The sequence below is a fragment of the Garra rufa genome, chromosome 13 (assembly GCF_049309525.1).
Source record: "Garra rufa chromosome 13, GarRuf1.0, whole genome shotgun sequence".
NCBI classification, from domain to species: Eukaryota; Metazoa; Chordata; class Actinopteri; order Cypriniformes; family Cyprinidae; genus Garra; species Garra rufa.
In genome coordinates this window covers 10,110,868-10,132,811 of record NC_133373.1, presented here as the reverse complement: position 1 = coordinate 10,132,811, position 21,944 = coordinate 10,110,868, and the positions used below count along the sequence as shown (strand labels likewise).

The 21,944-nt window shown below is 45.2% G+C and overlaps 12 non-coding genes across 12 annotated transcripts; all 12 read right to left on the bottom strand.

Moving 5' to 3' along the window:
* Window positions 1–5,867: 5,867 nt before the first annotated feature.
* On the bottom strand, window positions 5,868–5,941 carry trnat-ugu (transfer RNA threonine (anticodon UGU)). Its single transcript has one exon. It is a non-coding gene; the product is annotated as a tRNA-Thr (tRNA).
* A 3,622-nt stretch (window positions 5,942–9,563) lies between these two features.
* Window positions 9,564–9,637, bottom strand: trnat-agu (transfer RNA threonine (anticodon AGU)). The gene has a single exon. It is a non-coding gene; the product is annotated as a tRNA-Thr (tRNA).
* Window positions 9,638–9,956: 319 nt separating this feature from the next.
* On the bottom strand, window positions 9,957–10,030 carry trnat-ugu (transfer RNA threonine (anticodon UGU)). Its single transcript has one exon. It is a non-coding gene; the product is annotated as a tRNA-Thr (tRNA).
* A 420-nt stretch (window positions 10,031–10,450) lies between these two features.
* Window positions 10,451–10,524, bottom strand: trnat-cgu (transfer RNA threonine (anticodon CGU)). The gene has a single exon. It is a non-coding gene; the product is annotated as a tRNA-Thr (tRNA).
* A 536-nt stretch (window positions 10,525–11,060) lies between these two features.
* On the bottom strand, window positions 11,061–11,134 carry trnat-agu (transfer RNA threonine (anticodon AGU)). The gene has a single exon. It is a non-coding gene; the product is annotated as a tRNA-Thr (tRNA).
* A 6,277-nt stretch (window positions 11,135–17,411) lies between these two features.
* On the bottom strand, window positions 17,412–17,485 carry trnat-cgu (transfer RNA threonine (anticodon CGU)). The gene has a single exon. It is a non-coding gene; the product is annotated as a tRNA-Thr (tRNA).
* Window positions 17,486–18,022: 537 nt separating this feature from the next.
* On the bottom strand, window positions 18,023–18,096 carry trnat-agu (transfer RNA threonine (anticodon AGU)). The gene has a single exon. It is a non-coding gene; the product is annotated as a tRNA-Thr (tRNA).
* Window positions 18,097–18,475: 379 nt separating this feature from the next.
* On the bottom strand, window positions 18,476–18,549 carry trnat-ugu (transfer RNA threonine (anticodon UGU)). The gene has a single exon. It is a non-coding gene; the product is annotated as a tRNA-Thr (tRNA).
* Window positions 18,550–18,970: 421 nt separating this feature from the next.
* Window positions 18,971–19,044, bottom strand: trnat-agu (transfer RNA threonine (anticodon AGU)). Its single transcript has one exon. It is a non-coding gene; the product is annotated as a tRNA-Thr (tRNA).
* A 261-nt stretch (window positions 19,045–19,305) lies between these two features.
* Window positions 19,306–19,395, bottom strand: trnar-ucu (transfer RNA arginine (anticodon UCU)). Its single transcript is given in 2 exon segments — window positions 19,306–19,341; window positions 19,359–19,395. It is a non-coding gene; the product is annotated as a tRNA-Arg (tRNA).
* A 180-nt stretch (window positions 19,396–19,575) lies between these two features.
* On the bottom strand, window positions 19,576–19,649 carry trnat-ugu (transfer RNA threonine (anticodon UGU)). Its single transcript has one exon. It is a non-coding gene; the product is annotated as a tRNA-Thr (tRNA).
* Window positions 19,650–21,449: 1,800 nt separating this feature from the next.
* Window positions 21,450–21,523, bottom strand: trnat-cgu (transfer RNA threonine (anticodon CGU)). The gene has a single exon. It is a non-coding gene; the product is annotated as a tRNA-Thr (tRNA).
* Window positions 21,524–21,944: the final 421 nt, after the last annotated feature.

The following is a 21,944-nucleotide window of genomic DNA, read 5'->3' as shown; positions in this document are numbered from 1 at the left end:
TGAGTATTCACACTGGAGAGAAGCCGTACACCTGCCAACAGGGTGGAAAGAGTTTCATTCTACAAGGACACCTTAACAGACACATGAGATTTCACACTGGAGAGAACCCTTTTACCTGCCAACAGTGTGGAAAGAGTTTCACTCAAAAAGCACACCTTAACACACACATGAGAATTCACACTGGAGAGAAGCCTTACACCTGCAAACAGTGTGGAAAGTGTTTCAATCAAAGTGGAAACCTTGAAGTCCACCAGAAAATTCACACCATGGAGAGCCCTTTTACCTGCCAATGGTGTGGAAAGAGTTTTAAACTAAAAGGAAGCCTTAACATTCACATGAGAGTCCACACTGGAGAGAAGCCTTACTCATGCCAACAGTGTGGAAAGAGTTTCAATGAAAAAGGAGCCCTTAACAAGCACATGTTAGTTCATACTGGAGAGAGGCCTCACACATGCAAACAGTGTGGAAACTGTTTCAGTCAAAAAGGAAGCCTTGACAGGCATATGAAAATTCACAATAGAGAGAAGCCTAACAGATCCCCTTAGTGTAGAAAGAGTTTCAAACTAAATGTATAGAATGGAACATTCTAATTATGTTTCTCATTATGTTTTGTCCATTGTACACTTTAAGCTCAGCCCAACACAATATAGCTAGTTGACTCGGTAATGCACAAAAGCTCAAGGAATAATATGGATTATGGACAATGCGTTTGCTCTGTCTACAGTGTAAGAACTTCACATTTGTATATCATGAATTGAAAAGAGATCTCACAGGAAGTGCAGTTTTTTGGTTGAAGCACAATAAAGGACATTGTTAGCATTTTTAACATCACCGTTTCGGATTATAACTACAACCCTTGTTCCCTGAGAAAGGGAAGGAGACACGAGGACATACAGAGACAGGCTCCTCCCTCCGTCATCTCCACCTTGGACTCTGTTCGTCATCCTCCTCCTGGATGTCCATTCTTCTCCTTCTGTTGTTCCATCAGTGCAAGGATGCGCCTTCCAGAAGGGGGACGATATGCCAGGAATATGGACCTGTTTTTGTTTCTGTGTGCCCTTTTTTGGTTGCGTTCCTTTCCTTTAGTCCAGTTAGTCATTCTATGCACCCGTGTTCCCCAGTTACCCCATATATTAGAATCAAAGTCTGTGCATTCTGTCTCTGTTGGGTCTCTATTGTCCAAATACATCTGTCTTCCCTATTTCCTTGTGTGGATTACCCTGTCTTTGGACTATAATAAACTCTGTTCCTTTGATCTACGTCTCCGTCGTTCCTCCCAGCACAGTATTGTGACATCAGCTTGTTCAAGTATTGGAGCAATTTTATTAATCACTGTCACACCCCCCGTCAACCACAACACACTACACCACATCCAGCATTTAGGGTCTGTCCACACGGAGACGCGTTTCGCTGTATACGTATACATTTTTTATCGTATTGGTGTTTCATCCACACGGATCCGGCGTTTTAGGAGACTGAATCCGCTATTTTTTGAAACCTGGTCCCAAAGTGGATAAATCTGAAAACGACACCCTCGCGGTTTCGTGTGTACAGCCAATCCGTATATTTTCTGAAACGATGATGTCATCACATCACGTGTCGGCTGCGTCACACGTAACAGCAACAACAATATTGGCGGACTACATGATTGTGTTCGTGTTGCTACTAAGCCTGCTAGCTTTATTACAGCAAAATCTATTGCTTCTATGCAACTGTTATGAGCAACAAGCGATAATATTCACATCTTCGTCTTCTTCTTCTTAGTTCGAATCCAGCGCACAAGGTTATGCGCATGCTCAAAGTCTTCTTCTCCGTGTATAGTGTATATCTATGGCAGAATTACAGCACCCCATACTGGTCTGGCATATATACTACACCGTTTTCAGTGGTTTCGTGTTTACGGAACTTTTTTTTAGAACGAGGGAAAAAAATGATCGGATAGGGCACGCACCGGCTTCGTGTGGATGGAGCCTTAGTGCACTATAGCAATGCAAGGCAAATGTTTGAAATCTTTGATCTTCAATTGAAGCTTCTGAATGACTCTTGTGCAGATTTAAGTCTCAGATTTCTCTCTTAAACACTCACTCTAGTAAAAGTTTTCTTCCCACTTACGAGGAAGCACTAGGGACCAGAAATAAATTCTAGGGCCGCCAAATTATTTGGCTGGTTGGTGGATACAGGAGGCCCCTTTAGCGTCCTAAATGCTGGGTGTGGTGTAGTGTGTTGTGTTTGGTGGAGGGTGTGACACAGTCATTGACAAAAGAGGAGCGGAGCTGTATTCTCTCCAATCAAATGAACAGTAATGGTTTATAGCAGGGGTCCCCAAACTAAGGCCCGCGGGCCGAATGCGGCCCACCCCCACATTTGGACCGGCCCTCTGAACAATGCCAGAGACATATTTTGAAAATGAAAAATGAAAATTAGAAGTTGTAAATATATGTTTTACTTTTATCATATCGGTATTTGATTATAAAGGTTGGCTTAATCTAATCTAACAAAAATTTCCCTCAGTTATTATCATATAGCCTAATTATTTGTTAAATTCACCTACAGATTGGTACATTTAACATACTGTGTCATCACAATCGAACAGGTGATGCGCGAGGCAGCTAGAAAATTCAGAGCAATGACAAAATGACTCAATAGCATTTAAGGTGAAACTTGCACTGCTTGTGGGACAGGTGCGAAAGCAGGACTTCACTCATCTCCCAGTTTCCCAAAGTTTTTCAGCTGAGAAACCAGTGGCCCCATTTCCAGTTGAAATGTCTGTGGAAGTGCTGAAAATGATGAAGGCAGAGTTTGACGTGTGATTCAAAAAACACAGTGGGTTCTTGAATCGATTTTGCTTGACAAGCCTCTCAAGGCTGGTGTTCTCTCGGTTGGTTGTTCATCTTTTTCTTCTACACTTTTTCCTTCCACTCAACTTTCTGTGAACATGCTTGGATACAGCACTCTGTGAACAGCCAGCTCTTTTGGCAATGAATGTTTGTGGCTTGCCCTCCTTGTGAAGGGTGTCAATGATTGTCTTCTGGACAACTATCAGATCAGCAGTGTTCCCCATGATTGTGTAGCCTAATGAACCAAACTGAGAGACCGTTTTGAAGGCTCAGGAAACCTTTGTGGGTGTTTTGAGTTGATTAGCTGATTTACATGTCACCATATTCTAATTTGTTGAGATTTGTTGTGAATTGGTGGGTTTTTGTTAAATGTGAGCCAAATCATCACAATTAAAAGAACCAAAGACTTAATAGCCAAACTCCAGGACCCCTCTCCACATTACTTAAGTCAATTCTTACATGCAAAAAATCATGATCACTTTCACTGTATGGCTTATAATAAATTTTCATAACGTAGTTTTCTATCTCTTTACCGCTCAACAACAAATCAATTCTGCTTTGCTTTAAAACTTTGTTTACTATTTGTTGTCTTGAAAATTCCCTTTTAGGTCTATTTCTTTTTCTCCAAACATCTATTAAGTTATATTTTTTAATCAGTTCAAATAATTCATTTCTTCCTCCATCCCTCCTAAACACCATACAATCACTAACATCTACTCTTTCTAATACAGTATTAAAATCACCCAACAAAAAACATTTTGCCATCCTTCAATTAATACATTCAAATTCCTATAAAATATTATCTTTTGTCCCTCTTCGTTTGGTGCATGTATGTTACATATTATTATTTCTTTATGCATCTTTATTAATTTTACTGCCATTATTCTCCCCTTCTTGTCAGAATATATTTCATTTATTTCTTTACTCACACCCCTTCTAATTAGTATCGCAACTCCCCTTTTTTTACTCTGATCATTGTTAAAGTAAATTTCTCCGTCCCAGATCTTTTTCATACCTTCCACAACCTCTTGATTCCAGAAAGATTCTTGTAAACATAACACATCACAGTCCTTAATCAAATACACCAATCTCTGAAATTTCTCAGGTTTCGATAGTCCTCTTGCATTCAGAGATGCAATCCATAAAGAACTCATTAAAAGAAAGAGTTGAGTGTACAAACAACTACTCATCAATCTAATTCAGTTTCTCCCGAAGCTACAAATGTGGAACCACTCATTTCAGCTCTTCTCTTTTCCATCATTTCATTATGCTCTTCTCTTCTTATTTTCTGTTTCTTAAGTACCTTTTCAATGTCTATAACACTTTTTACTCGTTTTTAAACCTTTGTTCAGTCTTTCCTTTATCTTGACTTCTGTTTCAATGCTCTTCTCCCCATTTCCTGTTTCTCTTACCTCATACTGCGGTTTTGTTTCATTGTCATCAGTTCTCTCTTTTCCATGTGTCTTTTGGTAGTCCACCTTATTGTTCTCCTCAGGCTCCTTGTCCATCCTAGTCCCACTCCTTACTGAATTCTCCTCTAGGTTATACTCCTCCTCTTCTACATGAGTTTGTTTGTCTTCTCTTCCTTCAGTCTGTTCTAATATTTGATTTGATGTTTCAGTTTGAGTGCCTCCCATCTCTTCCTGTATCTCCATATCCATTTCTTTATTTTCCTCATCGTCCGTCTCACATCTGCACCTTATCATTGCCCTGTTGCAGCCTTGGCACCACGGAGCTGTACAGTCCCGCGCATAATGCCCCTGCTCCAGGCAATTCCTGCAGAGAAATTGAGGGCAGTCCTTTAGCTCATGCTCAGTACTTGTGCAGATCCTGCATGTTTTCCGTTGATTATTGTGGATCACTCTGAAATACTGAACTCCTTCCTCAGTCATAAATTTTGTTGTGTATGGTAAAGATGCCACCTCCTTTGGGAACTTTACTCTCAAAAAGCATGTTCCGTCTGCCACTGTTGTTCCTGGGTGATATCTCCTTCTCACAGGAAGAATGGGAGTTACACCCCAACTGTTCAATTTTTGAATGATTTCCTCATCTCTGGTGGGACTTGAACCCACAACCTTTGAATGGCCTCATCTGGCAGTGACTTAGAGGATGCATGAATCAACACTTCAAACATCCTGTTGCGTGGGCAGAAAGACAGGTCCTCAGGTCTGTGCACAGTGGAGGCACGCTTACTGGACTGGAGCACCACCCAACGCACCGTTGGGATTCGAACCCAGGATCTCCTGTGTACTAGAGAGGAGCTTTAACCAACTAAGCCACGGCGCCTCCTCAGTGGGACTCGATAGCCTGGGATGCTATCCTCCAAAAGCAGGTGAGAGGGTAGTGCAGCAAGTGATACCACCCGCTGTCCTCGAGCTCCTCTGTGTCACCGTCCGTTTTTGGGTAAAGCACGAGCTCGGCGCGCAACCAAAGGACCATTCGAACCCAGGATCTCCTGTTTACTAGACAGGCGCTTTAACCAACTAAGCCACGGCGCCACCCCGCATGCTAGGCGAGGGGAGGGCGGCTTAGAGGATTCATGGATCAACACTTCGAACGTCCTGCTGCCTTCACTTGATGCAAGACAGTGATTGCCATACCTCACTGAATTGGATCTTGGGCATGTTTTGCTACCTTTTAAATATGATTGACATTTTTTTTTTTAAATCAATGTACGCTGAGAACAGGAGGCCTCAAAATGGTTTCTGCTGTCCGAGAGCAACACTGCACAGTACGGGCTTAACAAAATGCCAAAAAGCACGACTCTGGTGGGACTCGAACCCACAACCTTTGAATGGCCACATCTGGCAGTCTAGAATTCCTATGCGCTATCCATTGCACCACAGAGCCGGTCGGTATGCCAGGCTGGGCCACTGAGGGCTTTTCCTAAAGATTTGTGCTCGTCCAGCTCAACCAAGTGGCACGCTGTGTGGGCAGAAAGACAGGTCCTCAGGTCTTTGCACGGTTCAAAAAAAGAGCGTCGCCGGGGTCCCCATTCAACAGCGAGGCCAGAGACAGCCACCGGTGGAAAGGCACCGCTGGGATTCGAACCCAGGATCTCCTGTTTACAAGGCAGGCGCTTTGACCAGCTAAGCCATGGCGCCTCCTCGGTGGGACCTGTTAGCCTGTGATGCTATCCTCCAAAAGCAGGTGAGAGTTTCAAGTTTCAAGTTTACTTTATTTATATAGCACATTTCCAACAGCCACAAGACTGACCAAAGTGCTTTACACTTAGAAACATCCACAAGAAACATTTACACAAGGAAACAAGACACATAATTAAGAAAAGGAGTAAACAAAATAAGACCTAATAGGCCATTGAAAACAAATGAGTTTTTAAAAGTGATTTAAAAATAGTCAGATTAGGAGCCGTTCTGATCTCAACTGGCAAGTCATTCCAAAGACGAGGCCCAATTACTGAAAAGGCCCGGTCACCTCTGCGCTTTAGTCTAGAGTGTGGAATTAAAAGGAGATTGTGGCCACAGGATCTCAGACTTCTCAAAGGGGTATACTGGTGGAGCAGTTCGGATAGGTAAGTGGGTGCTTGGTGATGCAACGATTTAAAAACAAATAATAAAATTTTGAAGTCTATTCTGAATTGGACAGGCAGCCAGTGAAGGTCCTTCAAAAGCGGAGTGACATGATCCCATTTTTTCTTTTTTAAAAGAAACTTAGCAGCTGCGTTCTGGACCAATTGAAGACCGGCAATTTGCGATTTAGAGATGCCACAATACAAAGAGTTACAATAGTCCAGACGCGACGTAATAAAAGCGTGAATGGCCATCTCCAGTGTCTTATCGGTGAGAAAATGTTTAATTTTTGAAAGTGTGCGAAGCTGATAAAAACTGGATCCAATCACGGTGGAAGTTTGTTTGTCAAATTTTAGCGAGTCATCCAGCAAGACACCCAAATTCCGTACCTGTGAGGACCTAAAAGCAGGTAAAGGTCCTAGGTCAAAATCAGAGGCCTTCATATTGTCTGATGGACCGAAAACTATCACCTCTGTTTTTTCTTCATTTAGGGACAAGAAATTATGAATAACCCAGATTTAACTTCATCTAAGCAAGACAACAGAGCATTCAAGGCCAAAGGATCGTTTTTCTTAAAAGGTAGATAGATTTGAGTGTTGTCAGCATAAAAGTGAAATGACATCCCGTGTTTCCTAAAAATGGAGCCTAGAGGTAGCAAGTACAGTGAAAATAAAGTGGGAGCTAAGACCGAACCTTGAGGAAGACCACAGGGGAATGAGGACGTGGAAGAGAAGAATTCTCCTAGCCTCACCACATATTTCCTATCTGACAGAAATGACTGAAACCACTTTAAAACTGTGCCAGAGAGACCAGCCAGAGATTCAAGCCTGTTAATTAATATGGAGTAGTTGATAGAGTCAAAAGCAGCTGATAGATCTAAGAGAACAAGGACCACGGAGTCCCCTGTATCAGTGGCTAAAAATATGTCATTTAACACTCTTAAAAGGGCAGATTCGGTAATGTGAGCAGCCTTAAAACCAGATTGAAAGAGCTCGAACAAGCTGTTTAAAGCAAGAAAAGACTGAAGTTGGAAAAACACAATCTTTTCCAAGACCTTAGAAACAAATGGTAGAACAGAGATAGGACGATAATTTTTTAAAACAGACAGGTCGAGTGAAGGCTTCTTGAGGTGAGGTGTGACAGTAGCCACTTTCAAATAAGCGGGAACCACACCTGTTGAGAGACACTTATTAAGAAAGGACACTAGGCCCGGTCCGACTGAATCAACAATTTGTTTTAAAAATCTAGGATGTATAACATCATATGGAGAGGAGGATGGTTTCAGTTTAGCAATAGTGTCTTTGAGTGACTGAAGAGAAACTGGTTCAAAAACATTCCAAGATGCAGACAACGACGGGGGAACAGACAGCTCGGTAGAGGAATTTTGAACTACCAGTCCGGGTTTACTTACTTTATCCTTAAAAAACCTCGAGAAGCTTTCACATAGAGCGACAGAGGCAACTAACACAGTATTTACCGGGGGGTTAACAACAGAATTTATGACGGAAAACAAGATCTTAGGTCTAGAATGATTGTCTAAAATTAAATTGGAGAAATAGGTCGCCTTGGCCGATTTGGCGGCTCTCTGATAAGCCAATAAACTGTCTTTGAACAGCTGTAATGAAATGTGTAAATTGTCTTTTTTCCACTTTCGCTCAGCCTTTCTACATGTTTGCCTTAGTAGCTGAGTCTCAGCGGTATGCCACAGTTCAGATTTAGGTTTGGGCTTAAAAGGTTTAAGAGGGGCAGTTTCATTCATTACATCAAGCCAAGCACTGTTTAACAGACTGAGATGTTCGTCCGCATCCAAGTCTGATAACGGAGAATCCAAAAGTAGGTGAGAGCAGGACTTTGTGAAACACTGTCTAAAAGTGACATTAAACTGAGGCGAATAAACCCGAGACAGAGATGTCACTTTAGAGGAAGCGTGAGAAGGACTAGGAAGGCCCATGGAAAATAAAATGGGCTTATGATCAGAGAGCATATAATCAGAGACAATAACATCAGTAATATCAACTCCATAGGAGAGGATAAGGTCCAAGGTATGTCCGTGAATATGAGTAGGACCTTTAACCCACTGTGTCAGGTTAAAAGCCTCAATTAAGTTAAGAAATTCCCTCGAGAGAGGGTTTGACTGACAGCAAACATGAACGTTAAAATCGCCCATCAATAAAAAGCGATCAAATTTTGTGACAATATTACCAATGAAGTCAGTGAATTGCTGAAGAAAGTCCTTAGCTGAATGTGGAGGACGGTAGATCAGCCCTAGGCAAATAGGACCGTTCCAGTCAAGATGGATAAGTTGAAATTCGAAGCTGGTGTAAATATCCAGAGAGATGGAGCGACACTGCGCGCGGTGAGAGTTTTTCATAACCGTCACTAACCCACCCCCACGTCCGTTTTGACGGGGGGAGTTAAAAAATGTACAGTCAACCGGCACCAATTCGGAAAAAGGGATAAGATCGCCATCCTTAATCCATGATTCAGTAATAAACATGAAATCCAGATTTTGTGAGGAAAAAAAGTCATTCAACAGAAATGTCTTATTTACTACTGAGCGAGCGTTGATTAAGACCATATTAGGTGGAGGAACGGCGCCGGGAGAGAGTGGCGCTCTATCCAGCGGACGTAACATACCATGAGCCGCTCCAGTTCTCCGGAGATAGCGGCCGATCCGAGGGAGTCCAAGCCGGGGGGCAGAGGGTGGAAGCAGGGGAAGGACAGGTCGAAGCCACCGGTGCGCTTGATCCACGAGACGCCAAACCACAGAGCCGCCATATTGCAGCTCGGGGTACGGGCTTGGAGTACAGCCCGCTAACAGACGGGCTTTCAGCTTGATCGCAAGTCCTCCCCGACACCCGCGTTTCCTCCGGCGCTTCCTCCGTAATTTCTTTAAAGGCCAGCGGCGAATATCGTCCGGAATGACTATTTTGAGACTCTCATGTTGTTTTTTGAGAACACACTCCACATCCGACTTGTGAAAGTTAAAAAGAGTTGAACGAATATCCAAAAGGGACTGACGATCATAGACTACGAGGGCTCCACAATTTGAGAACCACTCAAGCATATCATACTTCAAGTGAGAGGGTAGTGTTGCAAGAGAAAACTCCCGCGGTCCACAAGCTCCTCTGTGTCCCCGTTCACCGTCCGTTTTTTGGTAAAGCACGAGCTCGGGTGTATTGTGGCACGCAACCAAAGGCACCGCTGGGATTCGAACCCAGGATCTCCTGTTTACTAGACAGGCGCTTTAACCAACTAAGCCACGGCGCCACCCCGCATGCTAGGCGAGGGGAGGGCGGCTTAGAGGATTCATGAATCAACACTTCGAACGTCCTGCTGCCTTCACTTGATGCAAGACAGTGATTGCCATACCTCACTGAATTGGATCTTGGGCATGTTTTGCTACCTTTTAAATATGATTGACATTTTTTTTTTTAAATCAATGTACGCTGAGAACAGGAGGCCTCAAAATGGTTTATGCCAGGCTGGGCCACTGAGGGCTTTTCTTAAAGATTTGTGCCCGTCCAGCTCAACCGAGTGGCACGCTGTGTGGGCAGAAAGACAGGTCCTCAGGTCTTTGCACAGTTCTTTGCACCGCTGGGATTCAAACCCAGGATCTCCTGTTTACAAGACAGGCGCTTTGACCAGCTAAGCCACGGCGCCTCCTCGGTGGGATCCGTTAGCCTGCGATGCTATCCTCCAAAAGCAGGTGAGAGGGTAGTGTTGCAAGAGAAACCTCCCGCGGTCCACAAGCTCCTCTGTGTCGCCATTCGCCGTCCGTTTTTTGGTAAAGCACGAGCTCGGCTGTATTGTGGTGTGCAACCAAAGGCATCGCTGGGATTCGAAACGCAGGATCTCCTGTTTACTAGACTAGCCTGGAAGCACGTTCGCCCTACGGGAAGGCGACTCAGACGATCCAGGCTTCCAGAGAAGAGGCCAGGGGTTGGCTGACTGGGCGCTGGACAGCCTTAAGGCGTTTGCCGACAACTGAGTCGGGGCGGTTAGCAAAATTAACCACTCGCTGCCCCTGCTTGCGGGTCGCTTTCGGAAAGAATTGCGCTTGCTGGGCTGGAACCCCGCCCAAGGCACCGCTGGGATTTGAACCCAGGATCTCCTGTTTACGAGACAGGTGCGTTAACCAACTAAGCCACGGCGCCAAACCACAAGCAGGGTTATCGGGAGAGTGACTCAGAGGGTTAAAACATCCAGAGGCGGATGCTAAAAGAAAATGTCTACAAATTTCTACTGCCTGAGGGCAAAACTCCACAGTATGAGAGCTACCAGAAAGCCACGACTCTGGTGAGACTTGAACCCAAAACCAGTGAATGACCTCATCTGGCAGTGACTTAGAGGATGCATGAATCAACACTTCAAACATCCTGTTGCGTGCACAGAAAGACAGGTCCTCAGGTCTGTGCACAGTGGAGGCACGCTTACTGGACTGGAGCGCCACCCCAGGCACCGTTGGGATTCGAACCTAGGATCTCCTGTGTACTACAGAGGAGCTTTAACCAACTAAGCCACGGCGCCTCCTCGGTGAGACTCGATAGCCTGGGATGCTATCCTCCAATAGCAGGTGAGAGGGTAGTGTTGCAAGAGAAACCTCCCGCGGTCCACAAGCTCCTCTGTGTCCCCGTTCGCCGTCCGTTTTTTGGTAAAGCACGAGCTCGGCTGTATTGTGGCACGCAACCAAAGGCACCGCTGGGATTCGACCCCAGGATCTCCTGTTTACTAGACAGGCGCTTTAACCAACTAAGCCACGGCGCCACCCCGCATGCTAGGCGAGGGGAGGGCGGCTTAGAGGATTCATGAATCAACACTTCAAACGTCCTGCTGCCTTCACTTGATGCAAGACAGTGATTGCCATACCTCACTGAATTGGATCTTGGGCATGTTTTGCTACCTTTTAAATATGATTGACATTTTTTTTTTTAAATCAATGTACGCTGAGAACAGGAGGCCTCAAAATGGTTTATGCCAGGCTGGGCCACTGAGGGCTTTTCTTAAAGATTTGTGCCCGTCCAGCTCAACCGAGTGGCACGCTGTGTGGGCAGAAAGACAGGTCCTCAGGTCTTTGCACGGTTCAAAAACAGAGCGTCGCCGGGGTCCCCATTCAACAGCGAGGCCAGAGACAGCCACCGGTGGAAAGGCACCGCTGGGATTCTAACCCAGGATCTCCTGTTTACAAGACAGGCGCCTCTATGTCGCCATTCGCCGTCCGTTTTTTGGTAAAGCACGAGCTCGGCTGGGGGCGCTAGTGAGCACCGCATGGATCAGACGCTTCCTTGAGAGCCTCCTGAACATCCTCGCTAAAATTATGTTTAAAATTAACATTTGCATCGCATTAGTTTAACTATGAGCAGTTCCAGCAGATCTCAACATAGGGGGAAAACTATTAACCCAAAAGTACCCACCAAAAAGGACAGCGAAGCTACTTTCACCGCTGAAGAGGGCAACGAAGCTAACATCCGCACTGAGCTAGCTACAGAAACTACCACCACAACCAACGCGGCCCCAAATCAACAACCCACGCTAGCTAGCATCCTGGCGGCTATCGGAGAGATGAAGGACGACATGACCACCAGATTCAACACCCTTGACTCAAAGTTACACCTTCTCCAGACCTCCCTGGCTGACCATGCAACGCGTATCGCCGACCTAGAAGGGTCGGCTACCGATCATGAGACCCGCATCTCAGCCTTGGAACAGCGCTGCCAGGAGCTGATGGATGCCAACAAAGCCACGAAGCATAAGCTGATTGACCTCGAGAGCCGCTCAAGACGCTCAAACATTAAAATCACCGGCTTACCCGAAAATATCGAGAAAGGGAACCCGACGCAGTTTACGGCCGAGTTTCTGCCGCGGCTCCTCGGGTCCGACAGCTTCCCCAGCGGCCTCAGGGTGGATCGCGCACACCGGATAGGCGCACAACTCTCATCAACACGACCCCGCACCATGATCGCCAAAATCCACCACTTCTCTGAGAAGGAGAAAATCCTCAAACTTGCACGCCTGCAGTCTCCCCTGTCTTTCAACGGAGCCCGGATCAGCATATATCCTGACTTCCCACTGGAGATATCGGAGCAACGCCGAGCTTATGATGGATTAAAGAAGAAATTGCGAGAGGCTGGAATCAGACATGGTCTCCTCTTCCCGGCGCGCCTGGTCTTCACCTTCGGTTCTGAACGGAAAATATTTCAAAACCCTGCTGACGCCGAAGCATTCATAGTCAGGTTTGTTACACCTGCAACCACGGCTCCCTAACGAGCCTGACCCGCTGCGGGTCGCATCTCCTTGCTGATCCTTCGTTGATGCTATTCGCCCGCTTGCTGTCCTATTTTTTCCACACCTTCATGTTGATCGCTGCTCGACTCTACCCGTATAAGCAAATGTCACTGTTATAGGAGGATGGATCGGGTTAGTCGGCGAGGCCACCTTTGGGGTAACGTTACGACATGTTTGCTTCACGGACCTACAAAGTTAGTCTATACAGACATTTCCTTGTAGGGTTAAGCTGCTTCCCACTGTTTATGAGGGTATTGATGTTCTGCTTCGTTTGGGGAAGTAGATGGGGGGAGGGTTTAATGTATATTTCAACTGTTGTTGTTTTTTTTTTGTTTTTTTTCTCCTTTTTTTTTTTTTTCTTCCTTTCCTTATTTCTTTCACCTGCTCTTGTACTCATTGCCAGCGTTTTTATCACCGCCAGCACACCACAGTATTTTGATTATGTTTTTTCATGGCTGCTAGTTGTTCCCTTATTCCGCCAACAGGCGGCAGGTTAACATTGTTAAGCTGGAATGTCAGAGGTTTGAGGACCAATTTAAAGAGAGGCAAGGTATTCTCCCATTTGAAGTCCCTACATGGAGATATTATCCTTCTGCAAGAAACGCATATAAAGCATATGGAGCAATGGAGGCTAAAATGCAATTGGATATCACAAATTTATCAGTCTACATTTTCTTCTAAGGCTAGAGGTGTGGCGATTTTATTTCGTCGGAACATCCCATTTCAGCATATTTCAACCATCTCCGACCCAAATGGGCGCTATCTAATTGTAACAGGCCACATTCTGTCACGCCACATGACTTTTTTAAATATATATGCACCCAACTTTGATGATCCGGCTTTTTTTAGGAAAGTTTTCAACCTTATCCCAGACCTTTCCACTACCCACCTCATCGCTGGGGGAGATTTTAATGCGGTATTAGACTGTTTCACTGATAAGCTTTCCACTCGCTCAACTGTTCCTTCTAATTCCACCATCACTCTGAACAATCTAATTGGATCTATGAACCTTGTCGATATCTGGAGGTTACATCATCCTACCGACAGAGACTTTTCTTTCTTTTCTCACGTGCACAAATCATACTCACGAATTGACTATTTTCTAACAGATGCCAAATTGACTACTGATATAATTTCTACCAAATACCACAATATCCTAATTTCCGATCACAGCCCAGTTGAGCTCAGTATAGACTTTGGCTGTGCAAAACCTACATTTGACTGGCGTTTTAACCCATTATTACTCAACGACTCACACTTTCGCCAGCAAACAGCCAACTGGATCACAGACTACCTGTCCCACAATGACACCCAAGATGTCTCTGACTCCACCCTCTGGGAAGCTTTTAAAGCTGTAATGCGCGGCCATATTATAGCCTATGAGACCAAAGTGAAAAAAGACAGACAAAAGGAACTGTTAGAAGTTACAGCACGGCTGTCTACCCTTGAAAAAGACTACAGAGCGTCTCTCTCACCCTCTAAGCTGAATGAAATATTGCAACTTAAATTTAAGTATAACACTATTCTTTCTAATCAGGTGAGCACAATGCTATTAAAAGTGAGACAAAAACACTTTGAACTGGCTGACAAGCCAGACAAACTTCTAGCCCGTCAGCTCAGGAACATCCAGGCTAGCAGAGCGATTCATAAAATTAGAACCAAATCAGGCGCCATCTCCACTGACCCTAAAGAAATTAATGAATGTTTTCGCAAATTCTACGAAGACCTTTATACATCAAAGACCACTGCAGATCCGACACTAATTTCTGAATTTCTCCAAGCCCTTCATCTTCCTAAATTGAACCCTTCCGACCAAGTGGAGCTAAATGCAAACATAACGCCGGAGGAAGTGGCGGGAGCAATACGTTCTTTCCCCAACGGGAAGGCCGCTGGCCCGGACGGGTTCAACATTGAATTTTACAAAGCATATCTGGACAAAATCACCCCTTTAATGCTAAGAATGTTCAACCACTCTATTGCTACCGGTAGACTCCCCGACTCTCTATATTCAGCCAACATCTCTCTGTTATTGAAAAAAGACAAAGAAAAGACCGACCCAGCCTCATATCGTCCCATTGCCCTCCTCGGATGTGACCTCAAGGTGTTTACCAAAATACTTGCCAATAGACTTAATAAATGCATAACAAGCATAATCCATCATGACCAAACTGGATTTATTCCAGGAAGATTTTCCTTTTTTAATGTCAGGCGACTGATGAATGTGATGTACTCCAGATACGACAAAGATTCCAAAATTTCCATTCTAGCCCTTGACGCAAGGAAAGCTTTCGACCAAGTGGAATGGAAGTACATCCTAGCTGTAATAAAGGAATTTGAGCTGGGCGACAACTTTGCTTCCTGGGTTGAAATGCTTTATGCCTGTCCATCTGCTTCAGTCATCACCAACTATAACAAATCGCCCACTTTCCCTTTACAGCGCTCCTGTCATCAGGGCTGCCCTCTGAGCCCGCTGCTTTTTGCGATTGCAATGGAGCCTTTCGCTATCGCTGTAAGAAATCATCCCTCCATTGCTCCATTAATTCTTGGTAAAGTTGACCACCGTATCTCGCTTTACGCAGATGACGTGGTCTTGTTTCTTTCCCGCCCCGAAGAATCCCTACCTCACGTATTAAATCTTATAAATAAATTTGGCAAACTATCTGGATACACCATAAACTGGGATAAGAGTGAATTTATGCCTCTAAAAGGAGTACTGGACCCAAACTTTATTAATAATTTGCCCTTCCGCGTCGTCACTGACAAAATTAATTATCTAGGAGTGGCTGTCCCCAAAAATCCCAAACAGATTTTCAAACTGAACTTTTTGAGCATGATAGAAAAACTTAAATCTAACATTGAAAACTGGAGACTGTTACCATTGTCTATGATAGGACGTGTGAATGCGATAAAAATGATGGCACTCCCCAGGTTTCTTTACCTCTTCCAAACTTTACCCATTTTTATACCCATGTCATTTTTTAAACTGTTGGACTCCATTATTCTTGCCTTTGTATGGGGTTTCAAAACACACCGCATCTCCAAAAAACATCTGACCAAGCCTAAATCCGCAGGAGGCCTCAGTCTGCCTAATTTCCAACATTATTACTGGGCCGCGAATACTAGAGCGCTGATGTACTGGCAAGGTGCGTACCCATATATAGTCACTGATTCTACCCCTGCATGGCTTGCGATTGAACAGGATCTCCCCAAAACCTCGCTTCCTGCCCTTCTCTTCACACCAACCATCTCCCCTAAATCTGTCATAGGTAACAACTTCATGGTTTCCAGTTCTTTGAAGATTTGGCGGCAAATAAAGAAGAATTTTAACTTTCCAGACACCTCAGTGTACGCGCCAATCTGCTATAATCACAACTTCCCCCCCTCACTTACCGACAATACCTTTTTGCTCTGGAAAACTAAAGGCCTTGTCACCATAGCAGACCTGTATGTTGACAACACTTTTGCCAGCTTCGCACAGCTACAGGCAAAATACACACTTCCTCCTTCACATCTCTTCCGTTTTCTCCAGATTAGAAATTACATCCGTACTAACATACCAAACTTTGAATCCTTTCATACCCCCTCTGACTTTTATACTATTATTAAGCGGGCCCCCGGCTCTAGAAAATTGGTCTCTTGCTTTGTTAATTTTTTTGCAGCCCACAACTCTGCCTCTACGCAACATTTAAAGGAAGCCTGGGAGGTAGATCTTGGTGTTGTAATCAATGATGATGACTGGGAAAACTGCCTCACTGCTATCCATGGCTGCTCTATAAACTCTAGACACCAACTTATACAATTCAAAGTACTTCACAGACTCCATTACTCCTGTACCAAACTGCATTCTTTCTACCCCTCTGTCTCTCCGATCTGCACAAAATGCAAAATCTCCGAAGGCACCCTAGGGCACCTTTTTTGGTTTTGCCCCAAACTACACTCATTTTGGACAGATATCTTTAAATGCCTAACTACAATACACAATTGTGACATCTCTCCAGACCCATGTACTGCAATACTGGGCGGGTCTCAACAACTCTCATCTCTAACCCATCCCCAACAAAAGACAATAGAATTCTGCATGGTCATCGCAAAAAGGAACATTTTATCCCTCTGGAAAAGCGAGGACGTACCTTCTTTTAAGACCTGGCTAGCTGAAGTAACCAGCTTATTGCATCTGGAGAGGATACGACATAGTATCTCCTTAACCTCATCATCCTTTGACCAAATGTGGCAACCTTTCCTGTCTTATCTGTCAACAATGTCCTAGAGACATTTATTTTGTGGCTGGCACTGTTTATTATTGCTATTGCTATTAATCTTATACTATTTGATTTTAATTATTTTTTTTTCTTCTTTTCCTTAGGGTGGGTGGGCTGGGAGTTATTTCTATACTTTTACACTCATGTTTATGTTCCTGTTGTTTACTATTTGAAAATCTATAAATAAAGTAATTAAAAAAAAAAAAAAGCACGAGCTCGGCTGTATTGTGGTGCGCAACCAAAGGCATCGCTGGGATTCGAAACGCAGGATCTCCTGTTTACTAGGCTAGCCTGGAAGCACGTTCGCCCTATGGGAAGGCGACTCAGACGATCCAGGCTTCCAGAGAAGAGGCCAGGGGTTGGCTGACTGGGCGCTGGACAGCTTTAAGGCGTTTGCCGACAACTGAGTCGGGGTCGGTTAGCAAAATTAACCACTCGCTGCCCCTGCTTGCGGTTCGCTTTCGGAAAAGCTTGCGCTTGCTAGGCTGGAACCCCACCCAAGGCACCGCTGGGATTTGAACCCAGGATCTCCTGTTTACGAGACAGGTGCGTTAACCAACTAAGCCACAGCGCCAAACCACAAGCAGGGTTATCGGGAGAGTGACTCAGAGGGTTAAAACATCCAGAGGCGGATGCTAAAAGAAAATGTCTACAAATTTCTACTGCCTGAGGGCAAAACTCCACAGTATGAGAGCTACCAGAAAGCCATGACTCTGGTGAGACTTGAACCCAAAACCATTGAATGACCTCATCTGGCAGTGACTTAGAGGATGCATGAATCAACACTTCAAACATCCTGTTGCGTGCACAGAAAGACAGGTCCTCAGGTCTGTGCACAGTGGAGGCACGCTTACTGGACTGGAGCGCCACCCCAGGCACCGTTGGGATTCGAACCTAGGATCTCCTGTGTACTACAGAGGAGCTTTAACCAACTAAGCCACGGCGCCTCCTTGGTGAGACTCGATAGCCTGGGATGCTATCCTCCAAAAGCAGGTGAGAGGGTAGTGTTGCAAGAGAAACCTCCCGCAGGTCCATAAGCTCCTCTGTGTCCCCGTTCGCCGTCCGTTTTTTGGTAAAGCACGAGCTCGGCTGTATTGTGGCACGCAACCAAAGGCACCGCTGGGATTCGAACCCAGGATCTCCTGTTGACTAGACAGGCGCTTTAACCAACTAAGCCACGGCGCCACCCCGCATGTTAGGCGAGGGGAGGGCGGCTTAGAGGATTCATGAATCAACACTTCAAACGTCCTGCTGCCTTCACTTGATGCAAGACAGTGATTGCCATACCTCACTGAATTGGATCTTGGGCATGTTTTGCTACCTTTTAAATATGATTGACATTTTTTTTTTAAATCAATGTACGCTGAGAACAGGAGGCCTCAAAATGGTTTATGCCAGGCTGGGCCACTGAGGGCTTTTCTTAAAGATTTGTGCCCGTCCAGCTCAACCGAGTGGCACGCTGTGTGGGCACAAAGACAGGTCCTCAGGTCTTTGCACGGTTCAAAAACAGAGCGTCGCCGGGGTCCCCATTCAAACGCGAGGCCAGAGACAGCCACCGGTGGAAAGGCACCGCTGGAATTCGAACCCAGGATCTCCTGTTTACAAGATAGGCGCTTTGACCAGCTAAGCCACGGCGCCTCCTCGGTGGGATCCGTTAGCCTGCGATGCTATCCTCCAAAAGCAGGTGAGAGGGTAGTGTTGCAAGAGAAACCTCCCGCAGTCCACAAGCGCCTCTATGTCGCCATTCGCCGTCCGTTTTTTGGTAAAGCACGAGCTCGGCTGTATTGTGGTGCGCAACCAAAGGCATCGCTGGGATTCGAAACGCAGGATCTCCTGTTTACTAGGCTAGCCTGGAAGCACGTTCGCCCTACGGGAAGGCGACTCAGACGATCCAGGCTTCCAGAGAAGAGGCCAGGGGTTGGCTGACTGGGCGCTGGACAGCTTTAAGGCGTTTGCCGACGACTGAGTCGGGGTCGGTTAGCAAAATTAACCACTCGCTGCCCCTGCTTGCGGGTCGCTTTCGGAAAAGCTTGCGCTTGCTGGGCTGGAACCCCGCCCAAGGGACCGCTGGGATTTGAACCCAGGATCTCCTGTTTACTAGACAGGCGCTTTAACCAACTAAGCCACGGCGCCAACCCGCATGCTAGCCGAGGGGAGGGCGGCTTAGAGGATTCATGACTCAACACTTCGAACGTCCTGCTGCCTTCACTTGATGCAAGACAGTGATTGCCATACATCACTGAATTGGATCTTGGGCATGTTTTGCTACCTTTTAAATATGATTGACATTTTTTTTTTAAATCAATGTACGCTGAGAACAGGAGGCCTCAAAATGGTTTCTGCTGTCCGAGAGCAACACTGCGCAGTACGGGCTTAACAAAATGCCAAAAAGCACGACTCTGGTGGGACTCGAACCCACAACCTTTGAATGGCCTCATCTGGCAGTCTAGAAGTCCAATGCGCTATCCATTGCGCCACAGAGCCCGTCGGTATGCCAGGCTGGGCCACTGAGGGCTTTTCTTAAAGATTTGTGCCCGTCCAGCTCAACCGAGTGGCACGCTGTGTGGGCAGAAAGACAGGTCCTCAGGTCTTTGCACGGTTCAAAAACAGAGCGTCACCGGGGTCCCCATTCAACAGCGAGGCCAGAGACAGCCACCGGTGGAAAGGCACCGCTGGGATTCTAACCCAGGATCTCCTGTTTACAAGACAGGCGCTTTGACCAGCTAAGCCACGGCGCCTCCTCGGTGGGACCCGTTAGCCTGCGATGCTATCCTCCAAAAGCAGGTGAGAGGGTAGTGTTGCAAGAGAAACCTCCCGCGGTCCACAAGCTCCTCTGTGTCGCCATTTGCCGTCCGTTTTTTGGTAAAGCACGAGCTCGGCTGTATTGTGGTGCGCAACCAAAGGCATCGCTGGGATTCGAAACGCAGGATCTCCTGTTTACTAGGCTAGCCTGGAAGCACGTTCGCCCTACGGGAAGGCGACTCAGACGATCCAGGCTTCCAGAGAAGAGGCCAGGGGTTGGCTGACTGGGCGCTGGACAGCTTTAACCCTTAAAGACCTAGAACATTTTTGGGTCACCTGAGGCACCTGTATATTTCTTTGTTTTTTCAGACCTATTCTAGCAGTCAGCATCAATTGTCATATATCATTATAAACATAAGAACTTGAACTTTATGTCTAGCTAATTTAAAATTACAAATTTCCTTTTGTTTTCTCTAAAAATGAGTGAATTTCCAGAATTTTAGGAAAAAACGCTACCAACAATTGGGTGTTTTTTACTGTGTACTCAAACAAAAACTCCTGAAGTTTAGATTTTTTTCTTTAAAAATTTGTATTTAGGTGTTTTACACTTCCAAATAAAATTTTGTCTATATATAACATTCCCCAAACAAGTTATAGCCAATTATTACAATATTATTTAGGTGCTTTTCAGTGAAAAACAGGCCCATTTCGTTTATTGACAATATAGATCTGTCCAAAAACGTTTCAGGAGTAAAGTCATTGCAGAAACAGTGTTAAATAATAGCAAAACACAGTAAAAAATAATTTACTATTTCATAAATATATTCTTAATCCAAAAGATGAACAATAAACACAAATAGTGTAGAAAGTAGCACAAGAAAAAATGCACAAACTGTCTTGTGCAACAAAAAAATAAATAAACAATCCAAATTATTCACAAACTACACACAAAATGAGAGAGAAATATACAGAGTGCAACCGAAAAAATAGTACAAATAATCTTTAAAAACTATATAATAATTAGTTACATAATATAACAACCAAATAGATGGATCTGCTGGCTGTAGTCTGCGTCAGAATCTATTTTACCGGGACATCGCCTAGTGACCGAAAACCCACATTCCAGTGCTTTATCCGATATCTACTGTTGTTTCATCCTTGTTTTTGGTTTGTTTTATGTCAAAGGGCTCTGTCGTGAGTATTTCTGTACATTTTCAAAGAATGCTGTCATGCAAATGTGTTATTTTGCGTTTGTTTTCATGCACGCAAGACGCACTTTGCTTTCACTTTGCGTCTGTTCAGATCTGCAAAGAAACATACTAATCGGTGGTTCAAAAGACCAAAACCTATGTTTATTGGTTGAATAGATGACAGTTTGAACCAATCGGGGCACAGGGGTGGGACTAAGCATCAACAATCGTTCCTGTTTGGCTCAGAGGACCAAAACGTGTTGATTTCATCTGACCAATTAGTGCTGAGGAAATGTGATGACGTAATCACGCTTACAGCGGAGCCTCTGAATATCCAAATGAGACAAATGCGATATCACCGAAAAGAGCAGACTCTGTACTTTACGAGACTTTTTAAAGCATTCAAATTGGATTAGCGGTTCAAAAGTTATTAAACATTTAAGACCAATAGTTATTTTTAGCCGCCGGCGGCTGTCTCGGTCTTTGAGGGTTAAGGCGTTTGCCGACAACTGAGTCGGGGTCGGTTAGCAAAATTAACCACTCGCTGCCCCTGCTTGCGGGTCGCTTTCGGAAAGAATTGCGCTTGCTGGGCTGGAACCCCGCCCAAGGCACCGCTGGGATTTGAACCCAGGATCTCCTGTTTACGAGACAGGTGCTTTAACCAACTAAGCCACGGCGCCAAACCACAAGCAGGGTTATCGGGACAGTGACTCAGAGGGTTAAAACATCCAGAGGCGGATGCTAAAAGAAAATGTCTACAAATTTCTACTGCCTGAGGGCAAAACTCCACAGTATGAGAGCTACCAGAAAGCCACGACTCTGGTGAGACTTGAACCCAAAACCATTGAATGACCTCATCTGGCAGTGACTTAGAGGATGCATGAATCAACACTTCAAACATCCTGTTGCGTGCACAGAAAGACAGGTCCTCAGGTCTGTGCACAGTGGAGGCACGCTTACTGGACTGGAGCGCCACCCCAGGCACCATTGGGATTCGAACCTAGGATCTCCTGTGTACTACAGAGGAGCTTTAACCAACTAAGCCACAGCGCCTCCTCGGTGAGACTCGATAGCCTGGGATGCTATCCTGCAAAAGCAGGT